At 43.6% G+C, this 13,066-nt stretch overlaps 1 protein-coding gene across 2 annotated transcripts in view; it reads right to left on the minus strand.

Moving 5' to 3' along the window:
• The window catches only part of LOC121292268 (E3 ubiquitin-protein ligase pellino homolog 2), a 206,417-nt gene extending 194,097 nt beyond the window's left edge, over window positions 1-12,320 (minus strand). The window contains exon 1 of one of the 2 annotated variants that reach the window (XM_041214081.1): window positions 11,900-12,320. The gene's annotated coding sequence lies outside the window, so the exon portion shown is untranslated. The remainder of the gene's footprint in view (window positions 1-11,899) is intronic. The other variant, XM_041214080.1, reaches the window with a different exon arrangement.
• Window positions 12,321-13,066: the final 746 nt, after the last annotated feature.

The raw sequence follows: 13,066 nt of genomic DNA on the forward strand, positions 1-13,066 counted from the left end.
ATCAGCAATGTGGGCATGGCTTAATGATCGTCCATTTTGCGGCATGGGTGTCTCATTCACGGTAAATGGCATTCATGTGAGAAGACTGGGATGAAAGGGATATATGACCATATGTGTTTGAAAGATGCTTACATGTCTATGATGGAGAGGGTAGCTGCAGTCTAAACATGACTGAACCTAACTCATTGAATTTGCTTCATTCCTTGTGAGGAATAGGCAGCCCCTTGAGAGACTAAGGCATCAAGGTACAAGGACCTTTCTGTGGAGGTCAGGAAATGTCTGATGGCATTAATTATTTTGGAAAAGCTTACCAAAATCTGTTCTAGACAAAGGCCCATCTGGCAAGGACCTCCTCTTGAACAGAATCAATCCTGGATGCATGTTCTTGCCTCCGTACTGCTCTGCCATTGGTGGGCTCATCATCCTTATCTGTTTCAGAAAGACCTGAATGTACAAGGGTTTCCTCTTCCTCCTCCTCTTCTTCCTCATCTTCTTTCTCCTCAGAGATTGGGGCTCTCTCCAAGGCCTCATCATCGTCTAGTTGTAGGCCCTGTTCCGCAATGTTGTGCAGCATGCAAGACACAGCAACGATTCTTGAAATCCTTGCTGGGCATTTTGGAGAGCTCCACCTGAGTGATCGAGTCATCAGAATCTCATTTTTAAAATACCAATCGCCTGCTCAATGGTGACAACATGGCTGCCATTGTAGTTTTGCTCCGACTCTGATTGTAAAGGGGGTCATTAGCCATGTTCCTAGGGGCAGCTCTTGTCCACTCATTACAGCCTGGTTCCAAGCATGAACAAAAGAGCTGAACTCAAGAGGTGAGATGAGAGTGACAGTCCTTGACATCAAGGCAGCATTTACCGACTGTAAAGGAGCCCTAGCAAAACTGCAGGCAATGAGAATCGGGGGAAAACTCTCCACTGGTTGGAGTCAACCTAGCACAAAGGAAGATGGTTGTGGTTGTTGGACATCAATCATCTCAGTCCCAGGACATCATCACAAGATTTCCTCAGGGTAGTATCCCAGGCCCAACCATCTTAAACTGCTTCATCAATGACCTTCCCTCCATCCTAAGGTCAGAACTGAGGATGTTCATGGATGATTGCAAAATGTTGAGCGCCATTCGCAACTCCGCAAATACTGAAGCAGTCCATGTCCAGATGCAGCAAAACCTGGATAATATTCATGTTAGGGCTAATAAGTGGCAAGTAACAGTCATGCCACGCAAGTGCCAGGCAATGACCGTCTCCAACAAGAGAGAATCAAACCATCTTCCCTTGACGTTCAATAGCATTACCATCATTGAATCCCCCACTATCAACATGCTGGTGGTTACCATTGAACAGAAACTGAATGGAACCAGCCATGTTAGCACTGTGGCTACAAGAGCAGGGGAGAGGCTAGGAATCCTGTGGCAAGTAACTCACCTCCTGGCTCCCCAAAGCCTGTCCACCATCTACAAGTCAGGAGGATTGATGTCCAGCAACCACAACCATCTTCCTTTGTGCTAGGTTGACTCCAACCAGTGGAGAGTTTTCCCCCGATTCTCATTGCCTGCAGTTTTGCTAGGGCTCCTCGATGCCACAGTCGGTAAATGCTGCCTTGATGTCAAGGACAGTCACTCTCATCTCACCTCTTGAGTTCAGCTCTTTTGTTCATGCTTGGAACCAGGCTGTAATGAGTGGACAAGGGCTACCCCTGATAAAATACTCTCCACTTGCTTGGATGAGTGCAGCTCCAACAACATTCAAGAAGCTCGACACAGTCCAGGACAAAGCAGCCCACATGATTGACACCCCATCCACCACTTTAATTATTCACTTCCTCTACCACCAACACATAGTGGCAGCAGTGTGTACCATCCACAAGATGCACTGCAGCAATTCACCAAGGCTCCTTCAACAGCACCTCCCAGACCCATGACCTGTATCACCTAGAAGGGCAAGGGCAGCAGATGCATGGGAACACCGCCATCTGCAGGTTCCCCTCCAAGTTACTCACCATCCAGACTTGGAAGTATATCACCGTTTCTTCACTGTCACTGGATCAAACTCCTGGAACTCCCACCCTAACAGCACTGTGGGTGTACCTACACCACATGGACTGCTGCGGCTCACCATTACCTCCTCAAGGGAAATTAGGGATGGGCGATAAATGCTGGGTCAGCCAGTAATGCCTACATTCCATGAAAGAATAAATAGAAAATGCACTGTGATTGGAGAAGGTGCTGACAGTCATTCAGGAAGTCAATCTGTCCTGAGAAACTTGAATAATTGCACAACATGAAGGAGAGTAGACTCCAAGATTCTTGAATGCTTTGGTATAAGAGATGGACACAAGTGGTCAGGAGGCCCTCCAGACACATGCACTGAAGGTCATGGGAGCAGATAGTTGTGGAGGTCAATGCCAGGATTCTAGCCCCAAGGACCTGAATGCAGTGCTATAAGAAATTCAATAACCTCACATGACTGGCCAAGGTCAGTGAATGCAACTTCAAATGCAATATCCTATCAACCGCACCAGTAGCCTGAGACACTGCTCAATTCAACACACCTCCACCACTCACCGATCAACAATCCTATCAATCAGGGCTCATATCTGACATTCACATGCTATACCTCACTCATACACACAGCACAGCAGCAAACCTCACATCCATATATTACAGCTTGCACACACTGCCAATTATTCATCCATGACAGCCACACTACCCGAAATAGAATGCACAAAACTCACTGACCCAATTCCCTTTCTGTTGCAGGACAAGGTGGTGCACAAGCAAAGAAGCTAACCGGAGGAGGATAGGTGTGCCTGTGCATCCTGAACCCCATACAGGAGATAATGTTGACCATTATTGGCACTCGCATTGCTGAGGCCATAGCCAACTGAGATGGTGGCATCTTCATATCTAATCCTGCTTCACACATCCCATGAGAAATCAAAGCAGGAGTAGGCCATATGGCCTCTTGAGTATGTTCTGCCAGTCAATAAGATCATGGCTGATCTTTGAACTCAACTCCACTTCCCTGTCCGATCCCCATAAACCTCAATTCCCTTAGGGTCCTCAAAAATCTCTCAATCTCAGCCTTGAATATAACCCAACAAATCAGCATCTGCAGCCCTGAGGTAGTGAATTCCAAAGGTTTACAACATTCTAAGTGAAGAATTTTCTTCTTATCTCAGTCCTAAATGGCTGCACCTACCACCACACACCTCCCAACTATTCCTCAACACCGCCCTTATCCTGAGAATATGACTTCTAGAATCTCCAGCCAGGGTAAGCAACCTCTCAGCACTTCACTGTCAATGCCTCTAAAAACCTTCCATATTTCAATCAGACCAATTCTCATTCTTCTAAACTCCAGAGAGCATTGGTCCATTCTACTCAATCTGTCCTCACAATACAACCCTCTCACCCCAGTGATCAACGCAGTGAACTTCAAAAGGCAAATATATACTTCCCTGGATATAGAGACCTAAACTGTGCACAGTACTCCAAGCGTGGTCTCAACAAAGCTCTGTAAAATTGCAGCAGGACTTCATCACTCTTGTACTACAAACCCCTTGCAATAAAGGCCAACATGTTATTTGCTGCCTTAATTACTGGTGTGCTAATTTTCCCTGTTTCATGCACAAGGATTTTCAAATCCTTCTGAACACCACCATTTAATAGTTTTTTTTAACCATTTAAAAAAAATTCTGATTTTTTTTTATTCTTCCTACCAAAAGAACCTCACACTTCCCCACATTTTGCTCCATTTGCCACCTTCTAGCCTATTCACTCAGTCAATCTCTATCCCTTTGCAAAGGCCAGAATCTTCCAGGCATAGAAAATAATCGAGGGTAGGGACCATACCCTGTTCCTAATCCATTTGAATGAAAGGTATGCCAACAGGAGGAATCTTCCAGGAGGCAAATAAGCTGCCTCCATGTTTAAATTTCAATGGCAAAGACTTGATATAGGCAGACAGCAACCTTGCCATTTGCTACCGTGAACTCTTCAACAGCACGGATGTTACCAGGCTCTGACCTCGCACTTCCTGGGGAGCAGGCATGCCAGGGGCCCATGCCCCATTTGTAAAATCGCCTTGCAATGGATAAATATGTGCTAATTACCCTTGTAATCACCCTAATTAGCAACCTGCTGTTGCTGGGCATGAAGCCGCTACTGCTAGGAGCACACCTCCAGTAAAAGTGCATGAGGCAGGAACGCATTGGGGAGCAGACTCAATGTGCAACTATCTAAGTTTCCCTGCAACCCACGCCCACCATCTCCATGAAGCCAGGAAGATTCCGGCCTTTTTGTTCACCTCACAAATTACATTCCCACCTAGCTTTGTATCAACAGCAAACTTGGATACATCACGCTCAGTCCCTTTGTCAAAGTCATTAATTATATATTATAAATAGCTGAGGGCCAATCACTGATCTGTATGACACCCCACAAATAACAGCCCACCACCTGAAAAATGGCCCATTTATTCCTCCTCTGTATTTTCTGTCCTTCAACCAATCTTCAATCCCATGTTACTATATTTGCCCCATGTATGAACGCTTATCTTGTGCTGCATTCTTTTGTACACACCTTATCAAATGCCTTTTGAAAATCCAAATATATTACATCCACTGATTCCCCATGATCTACCCTGCTGGTTATATCCTCCAAAAACATACATAGGCCACGATCGCTGTTTTGAACCCCAAATTGCACGCATTGCACCTAAACAACAGATGCTACCAATCCCAGCTATGCACCATGTTTCCATTTGTGGGGAAGAACAAACTTAGAAGCCATCAATGTAAGATGGTCACCAAGAAATCAGAGGGAATTCAACTTCTTTGCCCAGAGGTAAATGAGAATGTGGAACTCGCAAATAATACAGATGCATTTAAGAGGAAGCTTGATAAGCGTACGAGTGAGAAAGGAAGGGAATAGATGGTTAAGCTGATAGAGTTAGCTGAAAAAGATTGGAGTAGGCCTGAGTCTAGCATAATCGCTAGCATTGATTGTTTGGACCAAAAGGCCTGTTTCTGTGCTGTGTATTGTATGTAATATGTAATGTCATAGCCCTGCCCTTTCCACAAAGCCATGCATTTTCCTCTCCTTCAAATGACTATCTATTCTTCCCTAAAAGATACAACTGGCTCCATCTCAACTCCCTGTGTCAAAGGATTCCAGCATTGTCATGTGAGGACATTTCTGCCAAATTCGCTCCTTACTCTCAGTGGCAGTTCTAACTGGATGACCCCTTTCTTCGTGGTGTCAAAAGTCTATAAACGTTGTTCTTTGCTGCTTTTTGTATTTTTACAGAGTCCGATGACATGCATGTAACCAAATAAAAATACAGTATTTTCAGAGCCAGATGAAGTAATCTTTGTTAACAGCCTTGTAAAACTAAAGCAGAAAGATTGATAATATTTCTATTATTTGTCCATGTATTTCCAAAACACAAACTGTAATCAAATGAACAAATTATAATTAAAGCTGAAGGAAAGCCTTCTCGTGGCAGAGAAGCAGGAGGTGGGAGGCAGCACTTTCTGATCAAAATCTCTCAAACCAAATGTCTGCATTACAATATGCTTAACAGGGTGTTGTTTTCACATTTAGCTCCTAGAGAGCTGCGCTGGGACTCTGCTCCCCGCACCCCCCCTCCCCACTCCCACCTAGTGTCTCTTCTGTAAAGATGTTCACAGGAGCTGTACATACACAACTTGGAGTAGCTCTTCACCATGGACCTCTTCCTCTTCACCATGGACGTCCAATCCCTCTACACCTCCATCCCCCACCAGGATGGTCTGAGGGCCCTTAGCTTCTTCCTCGAACAGAGGCCCGAACAATCCCCATCCACCACTACTCTCCTCCGTCTGGCTGAACTTGTTCTCACGCTGAACAATTTCTCCTTCGGCTCCTCTCACTTCCTCCAAATAAAAGGTGTGGCTATGGGTACCCGCATGGGCCCCAGCTATGCCTGTCTCTTTATGGGGTGTGTGGAACATTCCTTGTTCCAGTCCTATTCCGGCCCCCTTCCACAACTCTTTCTCCGGTACATCGATGATTACTTCGGCGCCGCTTCATGCTCTCGTCGGGACTTGGAAAAATTTATTAATTTTGCTTCCAATCTCCACCCCTCCATCATTTCCACGTGGTCCATCTCTGACACTTCCCTTCCCTTCCTTGACCTCTCTGTCTCAATCTCTGGTGATAGACTGTCCACCAATATCCATTACAAACCCACCGACTCCCACAGCTATCTCGACTACAGCTCCTCACACCCCGCTTCCTGTAAGGACTCCATCCCATTCTCTCAGTTCCTTCGCCTCCATTGCATCTGTTCCGATGATGCTACCTTCAAAACCAGTTCCTCTGACATGTCCTCCTTCTTCCTTAACCGAGGTATTCCACCCACGGTCGTTGGTAGGCCCTCAACCGTGTCCGGCCCATCTCCCGCGCATCCGCCCTCACGCTTTCTCCTCCCTCCCAGAAACATGATAGGGTCCCCCTTGTCCTCACTTATCACCCCACCAGCCTCCGCATTCAAAGGATCATCCTCCGCCATTTCCGCCAACTCCAGCATGATGCCACCACCAAACACATCTTCCCTTCACCCCCCTTATCGGCATTCCGTAGGGATCGCTCCCTCCGGGACACCCTGGTCCACTTCTCCATCACCCCCTACTCCTCAACCCCCTCCTATGGCACCACCCCATGCCCACGCAGAAGATGCAATACCTGCCCCTTCACTTCCTCTCTTCTCACCGTCCAAGGGCCCAAACACTCCTTTCAAGTGAAGCAGCATTTCACTTGCATTTCCCCCAACTTAGTCTACTGCATTCGTTGCTCCCAATGTGGTCTCCTCTACACTGGAGAGACCAAACGTAAACTGGGCGACCGCTTTGCAGAACACTTGCGGTCTGTCCGCAAGAATGACCCAAACCTCCCCGTCGCTTGCCATTTTAACTCTCCACCCTGCTCTCTTGCCCACATGTCTGTCCTTGGCTTGCTGCATTGTTCCAGTGAAGCCCAACGCAAACTGGAGGAACAACACCTCATCTTCCGACTAGGCACTTTGCAGCCATCCGGACTGAATATTGAATTCAACAACTTTAGGTCGTGAGCTCCCTCCCCCATCCCCACCCCCTTTCTGTTTCCCCCTTCCTTTTCTTTTTTTTCCAATAAATTATATAGATTTTCCTTTTCCCACCTATTTCCATTATAAAAAGAGAAAAAGAAAAAAAAAATTATTTATTTATTTATTTATTTTACATCTTTTATGCTCTCCCCCTACCCCCACTACAGCTATACCTTGAGTGCCCTACCATCCATTCTTAATTAGCACATTCGTTTAGATAATATCACCAACTTTAACTTTAACACCTATGTGTTCTTTTGTATTATTGTTGTTGACATCTTTTGATGATCTGCTTCTATCACTGCTTGTTTGTCCCTACAACCACACCCCCACTCCACCTCTCTCTCTCTCTCTCTCTCCGCCCCCCCACACACACACCTTAAACCAGCTTATATTTCAACTCTTTCTTGGACTCGCACTCAAGTTCTGTCGAAGGGTCATGAGGACTCGAAACGTCAACTCTTTTCTTCTCCACCGATGCTGCCAGACCTGCTGAGTTTTTCCAGGTAATTCTGTTTTTGTTTTTGTTTTGGAGTAGCTCTACTGGCTTTAGGGGCATCTGGCTTCTCCGAAATGAAAATGTAAATGCCAAGCCAAGCAAAGTGCACATACAGGTTAATATTTTGCAATATTCAGCATTGGAGGGGTTTATGTTCAACCATTGGATGGGTTACTGGGGCAGGGTGGCCTCAGACCAGCTGTTGCGCCTGTCCAAACGCCAGCTTCTATTCAATGGAGCCACTTTGAAGCACAGATAGGCAGTCACTGTAAACTACATCACAGCAGCAACTTTGGAAAAATGGACACATGAAAGGTTGATTTCAAGCAGGGTAGGAATGTCATGTAGATATACAGTACAAAATATCAATTGTTCTATTAATATTTTATTTCTCAAAGATGGAGTACTTTCAACAGAAAATACTTCCATGAGGCTTTCCTTTCATGAAGTGAGATTTATCACTCTGAGTAGTCATCAGCATGGTAAAGCATTGAGATCAACTTCTTAAGCTTAAGACCAGAAGATTCCTCCATATAACATGGCACCAATGACAGCCTCTACTGGAAATTTTCCTCAATTAAAGGTGTAGAATTGAAAACATTAAAGATCATTGCTCAGTAGAGAAATGAGTTCCAGTAGCAGTTGTGTTTGGTTAAGAAGCTGATCACCCTGTTAACCTGTCTCAAATGTGGTACAAGAAATGTTCCTACAAAAACAGATATGTAATTGTTTATGGAATCAAGACTTTCAACATGGAGATGTTGTATTTGGAGAAAGTTTATTGGTGAACTAAAGATCTATGTCAGTTGCACCATACGGATTCATTCTCACAATGGTCCAATACCACCAGTTCTACAGGAGACAAGAATTAAGTAATGTTTTAAAACAAAAAATGCGAAAGAACCAACCCATCATGCACCCTTGCACAATTCTTGAAAACAAGTTACAAATTGGTATTGGCAAGGGTGGACTACCTTTTCTTCAATGGTGAGCGACACAGGAAAGGAGGAACAAAAACTAAAAATGTGCATGATAAACTTCCATAAGATAGATAAATGACATATTGTCAACAGTTGCATTTTTCACAGTGATAGTGATCATGTTCCTGTGCAGCTGGAATTTAGGTTACATCAGCAGTGATATCATTGCTTAATGTTCTAATGATCACGAAAGTAATCCTTATTTGGAACATTGCAAGAGTGGAGAAAATCCACACCAGCTTGAAACCACAATTATGCAGAAATTCTATATTTAAACTAAATCAGAGAAAGCTGTACACTTAAAACACTGGACATAAAGAGTCTACAGAGGGATTTAGATCAATTAAGTGAGTGGGCAGAAAATTGGCAATTGGAATATAATGTGGGAAAATGTGAACTTGTCCTCTTTGACAGGAAGAGGAGAAAAGCAGTATATTGTTTAAATGGAATTCTATGATACAGAGGGTATCCTGGTACATGAATCACAAAAAGTCATATGCAGTTACAGAATGTGATTAGGAAGAAAAATGGTGTTTATTGCAAGTGGAATTGAGTATAAAAGTTGGGAAGTGTTGCTACGGTTGTATAGGGCGTTAATTAGATCACATCTGGAATACTGTGTACAATTTTGTTCTCCTTACTTAATAAAGGACATTATTGCAATCATAGAAGGTTCGCTTGACTGATTTCTGGGATGAAGAGATTATTTTATGAGGAAAAGTTGGACAGGTTGGGTCTATACCCACTGGAGTTTAGAAGAATGAGAGGGATTTTGTTGAAACATATAAGATCCTAAGGGGACTTGACGGGGTGGATGCTGAGAGGATGTTTCCCCTTTTGGGGGAGTATAGAACTAGAAGACAGTTGAAAAATTAGGGGTCTCCCATTTAAGACTGAGATGAAATTTTTTTTCTCTCAGAGGGTTGTTAGTCTATGGTGGACAGGTCATTGAATATTTCCCAAGCTGAATTAAATACATTTTTGATCAACAAGAGAGTCAAGGGTTATGGGGACAGACAGGAGAGTGGAGCTGAGCCCCAATCAGATCATACATGATCTTATCAAATGGCACAGCCCAGGCTTGAATTATCAAATGGTCTACTCCTCCTCGTTCTTGTGTGTTCTTATGAAAAACCAACAAGGTAAAAATTGTGAATCGGCAGTTCAAACTACTCAGGTGCGATTCCAATAATGATTTTCATTCAATTTATTTAAAATTCATGTATCACTGCATCAATTTGAGATAATGGGATGGAATCTTCATACATATCAAGTGTTTGCAAACTTGGAAAAAGGATCTGAAGAGACATTTTGTCTGTTGCCAGTCTTAAAAGATGACCTTGTCATCTGATAAATTGTCTACTAAGAATAATTTTTCATTAAGGCAACTTGTATTCATTGACAACTTGGACAACAGGATAGAAAACCACATATCCAAATTTGCAGTTGAAACAAAGATATTCTAAACAGTACAGATGGAAGCAAAAAATTAGAAAGAGATATTGACAGATTAATTGACTAGACAAAACTGTGGCAAATGGATTTCAATGTTGGCAAATGCAAGGTCATCAACTTTGGACCTAAAAAGATGGAACAGGGTGCTTGCTAAATGATGTAAAGTTAGAATCAGTGAGGTCTTAAGAGACTGGGAGTCTTGATACACAGATCATTAAAATGCCATGAACTGGTACAGGAAACAATCAACAAGGCTAATGGAATTATGGTCTTTACATCTTGAGAAATAGAATGCAAAGGGATAGAAATCATGTTTCAGTTATGCAAAGCCCTGGTTAGACCACACCTAGACTACTGTAAGGAGTTCTGGACATCACACTTTAGGAAGGATATACTGGCCTTAGAGGGAGTGCAGTGTAGGTTTGTTAGAATGATTCCTAAACTCTAAGGGTTAAGCCACCAGGAGAGATTTTTTTTTAAAAAATGCTTGTAATCCCTGCAATTCAGACGGTTAGGAGTGATTTGATCAAAATTTTCAAGATATGAAGGGTCATAGGGTTGATTGCGAGAAACTATTTCTGCTAGTTAGGAAGTCTAGAGCTAGGGAGCACAGTTTAAATATTAGACCATTCAAATGTGAAATTAGGATACATTCTTCATGCAAACAGTGGTGGAAATTTGGAATTCTGTCTACAAATGGCAATTGATACTAAATCAATTGTTAATTTTAAAACTGAGATTTGATAGATTTTTATTTGTCAAAGGTATTAAGGGATATGGGACAAAGTTAGGTTTATGTATTTAGGTCTCAGATCAGTCATGATTTTATTGATTGGAGGAGCGAGCTCGAATGGCCTACTCCAGCTCCTAGTTCTTGTATGTGCTGACCAAAGCAACAGCTGGAGAGCTAAAATTGACCTCAACACCCCTTATCTATGGAACAAAAAAAAGTCAGCAGTCCCAGTACCGATTCCTATCCATTGACCCTGCTGTAATGTGTATGTGTGTGCGCATATTGAGCGAGAACTGCATGGAACTCTTCCGTGATGCACTCCACAGTGGAGCAGCCAAGAACACTTCCCATCTAGGCTCACATAAAACACCGCCTAAGGACACGAAGCAGGAGGTTCCGGAAAGGCAGAAAGGAAATGCGTGCTCAAAAGGAAAATACAGGTCATAGCGAGGAAACGAACAGCTTCCTCTCAATAGTGGAGGCAATTGTAACTTGTCGGGAAATGTTACAATATCCTACCCCATTGCCCGAACTGGGATTTTCCACATGTTTCGTTGTCTGCACACTACTCAGATTGTTAAACCTATTGTGCAATACTGAAATCTAACGTTTTATAAGGAATCCATGTCAACCCGTTTAAGAATCTTTTTTTATTTAAAAATGTACTTAATTCTCTTCCTTGCATTAGTTATCGACACGATTTATCTTATAAGCTGGAAAGCGTGTTATAAACAATAAATTGACGAATGTCGACATTTACTGGAGTGTTGTATCCTCTAACCAGCCCGGGCTGCGGTTGGATTCGTTGCACACGTACAGCAAAACAAAACCTCGAAATTATTCCCCACTGTACTTGTGGCAAATGCCCAGAATAATGAAAATGCGTTTGTAACTCTTCGGTGAGCTTACATAAAAACAGAACTATAAATCGAAACGATTGCTTGTCCTCTTGAACTAAGCTATAATGGGAAGGGAATGAGCTGACACCGAACAAACAACGGAAGTAAAACAAGATCGAGCCGATTGTTATGCAAATATTTTTTGCTAAACATCTGATCGAGCTCTGCCCTTAATTTTGTTGATAGAAACTGTACTTACTGAAGGCCTGTCGGGCTGGGGGGCAAAGTTCTGCTGCACTGAGTTCAGCTGCGAAAGGACGTGGGCAACTTTTCGGCTGGAGGAACCCGCTGGTGTCGGCGTGGTGAAAGTTTACAGCTTCTGGCGAACGACGATCAGAGAACGGGCGCAGCTCAGGCGAGTTGCCTTGAAACCAACATGTCACTAACAAAGCAGGAAATCCTGCCGGGCAAAGAGCCTCCTCAACTCAACACAAGCGAGTCAAGCTGCATGTGCAGTTCTGATTGGTCAGCCCGTGTTTGAATAGGTCGGACCTGGCACTGAGACTGAAACTCAGAAGAGCTTCATTTTCTGATCACGAGCTGAAGCATTTTGCACTGTGGTCGTCCACTTCACGAACACACACTGCTGCTGGTGGGCTATTGACACAGGTCAACCGCAGCTGGAAATAGACAGCGGCTAAATCCGGCATGCCGAGGGTTGTCGTGACTCCTTTACGAGTTTTCAGCTTTTTCTGGAATGTGAGGCTACATTCAGTCCACATGCAGCGTCCTTTCAAAGTGGTTGGAGGGCAAGTATTGTTTGATCAAAAGAGACACTGTTGGAGAGCTTTTAACTGAGGCAACAAGGGCTTCTCTTGACTCCTTTCCTCTCCCACACAGACAGGTCCTTTGACAGTGGTGACTCCTGTTAGTATCAGTGCTTTTCCCTTGTTTTCCAAAGGCCGGTTTCAAATTGATGAAACTGTTGGTGTGAACCATACCTTTGCCTTAGCATCAGCTTCCTGTTGCATTGTTTACACCCTGACAGGTAAGCTCCACCAAAGATCAAATAAGATTAAATTATTTTCAATAGCAACAATTGTCCATTCAAACTGAAAAATTCAAACCCAATTAAAGACCTTTCATATATCTCTGATTCACCATGGGGCGATTTATTATTTGATGTAACATTTAGCAGTTTACAGCACAGAAAGAGGTCATTCTCACCACAGGCAGAAGGGCCACAAAATGCAGCCAGTCCTTTGACTTTGGTGGGACTTTAAAATCCCGCTGGTGTGAAATTCTGCCCTGGCAGGTTTCGTGGTGGGAGGGAGCGGAGAATCCAGCGGCAGGCAAAAAGTTGAGAATCCACCACATAAAAATTGCTTGCAGTTCGCCCGATGGTAGGTCGGTTACCTCGCCAACT

The sequence above is a fragment of the Carcharodon carcharias genome, chromosome 20 (genome assembly GCF_017639515.1).
Source record: "Carcharodon carcharias isolate sCarCar2 chromosome 20, sCarCar2.pri, whole genome shotgun sequence".
Lineage (NCBI taxonomy): Eukaryota > Metazoa > Chordata > Chondrichthyes > Lamniformes > Lamnidae > Carcharodon > Carcharodon carcharias.